We start from the raw sequence: 6,000 nt of genomic DNA, 5'->3' as shown, positions 1-6,000 counted from the left end.
GGCCGGCGAGGGGGCGGGGCCTGGCGGGAGGGGGCGGGGCGGGCGGCCGCGCGCCGCGCCGGGACTGACGAGCCAGGCAGTCCCGACCCCCACCACTGGCCCGGCCGCCCGCCCCCTCCCGGCTGCCCGACGGGTTGACCCCCGGCCTGGCGCCTCCTGACGGAGCGGGAGCGGCTCGCTGCTAGCCGGCCGGCCGGCGCCCGGGTGAGGCTGCCGGGTAGGAGTTGGGGGCGCGCGCCGGGCCGAGCATCCCTCTCGCGGCTCGCCGGCCCCCGCCCGCCTCCGCCCCTCCTCCCCTCGCCGGGCCGCCCCGCCCGCCGTGACCCGCGCGCCTGCGGAGCCCGACGCGGTAAGTGCGACTTCCTCCACCGCGCCAGCCGAGGCCGCTCCCCGCCCCCCGCGACCCGCGCGGCGGCCGGGACTCGGCGTCCCGGGAGGCGGCTGCGAGACCCCCTGGCGGCGGGGCTGGGCCGAGCGGGGCCTCCCCGAGCCGCGCCCGGGGCTCGAACCCGTCGCGGCCGCCTGCCGCGCAGCCTGAGCCCGGGCGCCGCGGCCCGGGCGGCCCTCGAGTTGCTCAAAGTTCTGGACGCGGCGTTGGCGGCCTGCGCGTGAGGCGCGGACTGCAGTTTACAGTCATTGCTGCTTTCCCGGACTGTGCCTACTAATAAAACAAACTGGAAACCATTTCGGATCTTTTCCTCATCGTTACCTGCAGGCTTTCCTAACCTAACTTTTTCCTTTAAATAATGGCCTCAGCCCCGGAGTGTGGAGAACAAGGAAAGCACTTTATTTTAATAAGATCTGGTGTGCCCGGTTGGAACTTTTGGATTTAGTCATTTATTTCTGTGCATACTCTGGGATCAGAAACTGGCGGAAAAAGTTTGCTGTGTCAAAGAGTAAAGCATTACTGTTTCATTGATTTTTTAAAAGTAGTCTTGAATTGTTGACGCAGTCACAAAAGTCAGAAGGTGCAAAAGGGATATACAGTCTCCCCGCCCGCCCCTTCACCCTCGCAGTGTTACCAGTTCCTCGTGCGTCCCTTCAGAGATTAAGTGTATGCAGATGCCCCTCCTGCTTTCCTTAAAAAATGGAGCAGCTGTTATTAAGCGCCTAGCAGTTACTGATGCGCAATAAATGTTAATTCTCCTTCCTCTTAGGAAACGGTTTAGTAAGCCTTTCTGGTTATTAGATCTCTGAAAAGAGACGACAATGACTTTTTTTTCTGGGTTTAAGCATTGACAGGTTTGACTGCGTTCTGAGTGTGTATGTTGTATTGCTTTGTTAAGACTTGCGTGCATACTTTTACGCAGAGGTGAATGCACGGACATTTTTGGGGTAATAGGGCAGGGACGGAGGAATCAACGTGAAATTGTAAGAGAGGACTTAATACGTGCAATATGTAGTTCCAAAAATGATTTGAAGCAAGTTAGTGTCCATGTAGTACCATAGGGTAAAACAAACTGAGAAAATTAAGGTAGAGCAGGAAAAAAAGAATACAAAGTCAAGGGAAAAGAAAATACCAAGTGCATACTTACAAGATCCTGTACTAGAGATGAGTCACAGTTTGGGCTTTGGGATTCCTGGGAGGCTGGAAATAGAGAAAGGAACCAAGTAAGTTTCAGTGTGTTTCTAATTCCAAGATTAAAAAAAAAAAAAACAGTTCTGCTTAAGCAAGACATTTTGCTAATAATGAGGTCTGAGAGGAATATTTTCTCATGGGCCCTAATAAAAAGGGAGATGTATGATGCAGTTGACAACATCTTTAAAATATCTCTACAGAAAATAGTGAATTTTGCACAACAGTGTTTTTCACTATTAAGGCAATAACAAAACTCTACGGACAAGTTCTCTGAAGGCTTCACTTGATCCATTCATAACATTTAGAATGACCTAAAACTATTTCCTAAACTGTTCTAAGGAATGAGAAGTTAATAGTTTATTTCTTGAAATAAACTCTGAGTTCAAATAAGTTTGAGATAGCTGGATTAGAGAAACTTAAGATTTTACTACAGAATTTCTTGGAGGTTTACTATGCTAATATTCCAGTTGCTCTTTTAAAGAGGGATATATTTTGTGATCTTCTCCAAATTTATTTGACCATGGAACACAACTTGAGAACTACTAAACCTATAATGGATGAATTGTCTATGCTTCAGGCAATTCGTATTTCTTACAACTGAGGTTTAATGAGAACTAGATAGCAAAGAGTTTAAGGTTAACCAATTTGGTAAGGACCAAAGTGAAGGTAATCTAGAAATCAGGATTTTTATGTATATGTGTCAAAGGAGAAGGCTACTTTCCCCCTAAATTCTTTGATGCTGCTTCATTGTTCTTTTGCAAGTTGCCTGTTGGACCAGAGGACCCCTAGAGCATCTTCCTGTTCGGGCTTCAGGGTACTTTGTGAATTAGACTAGGTTTCGACAAGAAGAAATCCTTGAAAAATGTCTTGGATGTAAATATGCGATTGACATGTTCTTTTTTATTAAAACACTATTTGTGCTATTTACTATCAAATCCTAAATTCTACAGCTATAAGAAACCTAAGAAAGCACAGTACATAGTAGAAAGAGCAAAGATTTGGAGCCAGAAAATCTGGGATTGTGCCACTAATGTGTAGGGTTGTTTCCAGGAAGTTTATGAACCTCTGCTGAATGTTTCCTCATTTGTAAAATTAGAATGATGACAGCACACAATTCATTCATGGAATAAATGTTGAGACTCTACTAGGTACTGGGAAGTTGAAAAACAGTTTGAAGGGTGCAAATGAAATAATGTATCGAGAATCCTTCACTGTCTAAATGCGTTCCATTCCTGAGTGCAGATGGCAAGAGTTCGGAAGGCAAGAGATAGCACCTATCCAGGTGTATTTGGTTCCTGAGTTTCAGATGGCAAGTACTGGACGCTGAGAGAATAAGGGTTGGTCTAAAAATTTATCTGAATCCATTCAGTTCTTGTGTTTGGATAATGAGGGACAGTTCTATACAAAAGTATTCTCTAAATGATGTACTGCTATACAAAATATTACCATTCTGAAAATGAGGGCCAGAGCTATTCATTGTCTCACTGCGTTTATGAGAAAGGGGTTTGCTGAGTATATCAGGTAGGATAGTTATGCCGTGGTAACAAAAGGCCCTCAAATCCTATGGGTTTAAAACAATAAAGGTTTATTTCTGTTGCACTTCGTGTCCAGTGAGGGTCAGCCAGAGACTCTGTTACATGTAGTCATTCGGAGCCCCAGGCTCTCAGAGGCTCCATCTCAACACATGGTTCCAGAATTGTTAGCACAGGGGAAAGGCTGTGATGAATTGAACATTGGCTTGTAAAGGCTTCTACCTAGAAGTGACACGTGTAACTTCCACTGCCGTTTCATTGAGCAAACAAGTCACATGACTACACCCAACTTCAAGGAGGTGGGGAAATATGCAGTTCTACCACGTGCCCAGACGGAGAACTGGAATGGTCTGTGAACAGTCTTACTGACTACCACGCAGTCCCACGAATTAACACAAAATCTGAATAAATCAAACACAAATTATGTTTTTCAGTACAGTGTTCTATTTAGAAAATAGAAAACAGCATTTCTTTGTGTATGTTTAAATAGAACTATGCTAATGAGAATTATAAAGAACATCTTTTATTAAGTTAAAATGAAATGCTTTGGAAAACTCCATAATTAGATTTACTATTTGACCAAGTGAATTTTGTTCTTTTTGAATTGTATGTCCATTCAGTAAACATTTTTTGTGTATAAGACACTGTGTTAGGCACCATGTGAGGATAAAAAGATGAATGGGGAGTTTACAGTCCCAATGGAAAATAGCTATTATTGAGTTTGTTCTCCCTTTCTCTTTAAGGCAGCATTAACAGAATTTTTCAATATGATTTAAAAATATATATATATAAACTGTTGCACTTTGTCCCTCCCACCTTTTTTGGATTTAAGAATTACTTCGTGGCTGGGCGCGGTGGCTCACGCCTGTAATCCTAGCACTCTGGGAGGCTGAGGTGGATGGATCGTTTGAGCTCAGGAGTTCAAGACCAGCCTGAGCAAGAGCGAAACCCCGTCTCTACTAAAAATAGAAAGAAATTATATGGACAACTAAAAGTATATATAGAAAAAATTAGCCTGGCATGGTGGCGCATGCCTGTAGTCCCAGCTACTTGGGAGACTGAGGCAGGAGGATCGCTTGAGCCCAGGAGTTTGAGATTGCCGTGAGCTAGGCTGACGCCACGGCACTCTAGCCTGGGTAACAGAGTGAGACTTTGTTTAAAAAAAAAAAAAAAAAGAATTACTTCGTGACAAACAAAATTACTTAAACTAGCTTAAGCAAAAAGAGCATTTCGTTAGAAAATGAATATAGCTTTATGTCACGGAGTCCAAGGGCAAGAAGTGCTGATGAGCCTCAGAGGCAACTGGCATCAAAAAGTTAGGAATTAGGGCTACTTTCTCTCTCTCCAGGTCTATATAAAGTTCTTGCTAGTGTCTCTCTGCACATGTACTTTATTCTTCTTCGCTGTTGACTAATTCTTCTCTATTTGCTGTTACATGTTACAAACTTGAAACTAACTACAGGCCTTTAGCAATTTTAGAAGATCTAAACTTTTTAAAGTGCTACATCTTGGTAATCTCTTAAATTAACCACTATCAGAGTTTGGAAATAATGCAGTTGGCCCTAAGGTATATCAAGTTAGGGTGACTGGCAACTTTATAGTAGAGAAGGAGGCAGTTCTATCAGCTTGCAGTCAAAGAAACCTGAGATGCCATTGAAGTTCTGAACAATTAACATCAGCTTGCAAATTCTAGTGGCACAGGCTGATTAATAATCAGGATAAGAAGGTGGAACTGGAGCTGACTTGTAGCCATAATCAATATTCCCTCCCTTCTCCATTGTTATCCCTTCATCCATCCCTTCTTCCTCTCCCAGGGTACAGAGTGCTGGATTGTCTAATTCTGAACAAGTAACCTGCTTTGATCCTGATGCAGGGCTCCCTGGCTTCTCCTTATGGCTTATAATGCAGGAAGAAGGAAGCACTTAATATACTACCTAGCTCTGCTCTTTTCTCCCATCCAGACTGCTCTCCTAGACACTGTTTATCTGGACAGTTTACACCTTAATATGCTATTACCATATCTCTTCAACTCAGTCTAATTTTATTCTCAGTAAATTTCCATTCTTTTTCTGTTAGCTGCAGGTACTTAGCTTCACTAACAAAGTTCCCTTGCATTCTTTAACTATGCAGTATCTCCTTTCTTCCTGGTTGAAAAATATTCTTAGCTTCACCTCATCAGTAGCTGAAAGATGAACTACGGGGAGGTGGTATATGTTACTTGGAAGAGGGATCCCCGGCAAAAGAAAATAACAACAGAGGAAGGTAAGTAAAAGCTGTGTCTGAGATTAGGTGGGATTTGTCAGGGATACGTGTTAGACTAAAGGAGCAGACAAAAAGGGAAAGGGGTTTGAGTTCACATTGTAGAAGATTTGGAATGTCATTTTAAGACTCGTAGCTATGGAAATGAAGGGTCTTCTTAGGTTCAACTAAACATTCACATTCAGAAAACTACCATAGATGTGTTCACTCAGAAGCCTGTCAGACAGGAATCACATCACAGGAATCAGGTTCCTCCTCTGTGGGAGTGATCTTCACAGCAGTCCGTGCAAGCAGCTCACATAGCCATCTGGGCGACATCTCAGAATAAGCTCACACTAGGTGAGTGCAAGAGCTACCTTTGCTTTAAAAATCCATGTCCCAGCCAGGTGTGGTGGCTCACACCTGTAATCCCAGAAATTTGGGAGGCCAAGGTGGGAGGATTGCTTGAGGCCAGCAGTTTGAGACCAGCCTGGGCAACATAGTGAGACCCTGTCTTACAAAAAAATTTAAAAATGAATCAGGTGTGGTTGCACACACCTGTAGTCCCAGAGGCCAGCTACTCAGGAGGCTGAGGTAGGAGGATCGCTTGGGCCCACAGGTTCCAGGCTGCAGTGAGCTGTGATCATACAA

General features: G+C 44.3%; 1 protein-coding gene across 1 annotated transcript in view; it reads left to right on the top strand.

The window, feature by feature from the left end:
• The first annotated feature begins 300 nt into the window (after positions 1-300).
• Positions 301-6,000, top strand: part of KLHL5 (kelch like family member 5) — a 68,262-nt gene continuing 62,562 nt past the window's right edge. Inside the window, exon 1 of the mRNA XM_069493989.1 lies at positions 301-349. The gene's annotated coding sequence lies outside the window, so the exon portion shown is untranslated. The remainder of the gene's footprint in view (positions 350-6,000) is intronic.

The sequence above is a fragment of the Eulemur rufifrons genome, chromosome 19 (assembly GCF_041146395.1).
Source record: "Eulemur rufifrons isolate Redbay chromosome 19, OSU_ERuf_1, whole genome shotgun sequence".
NCBI lineage: Eukaryota > Metazoa > Chordata > Mammalia > Primates > Lemuridae > Eulemur > Eulemur rufifrons.
The sequence above is the reverse complement of the archived record's forward strand: the minus strand, read 5'-3'. Positions and strand labels throughout refer to the sequence as shown.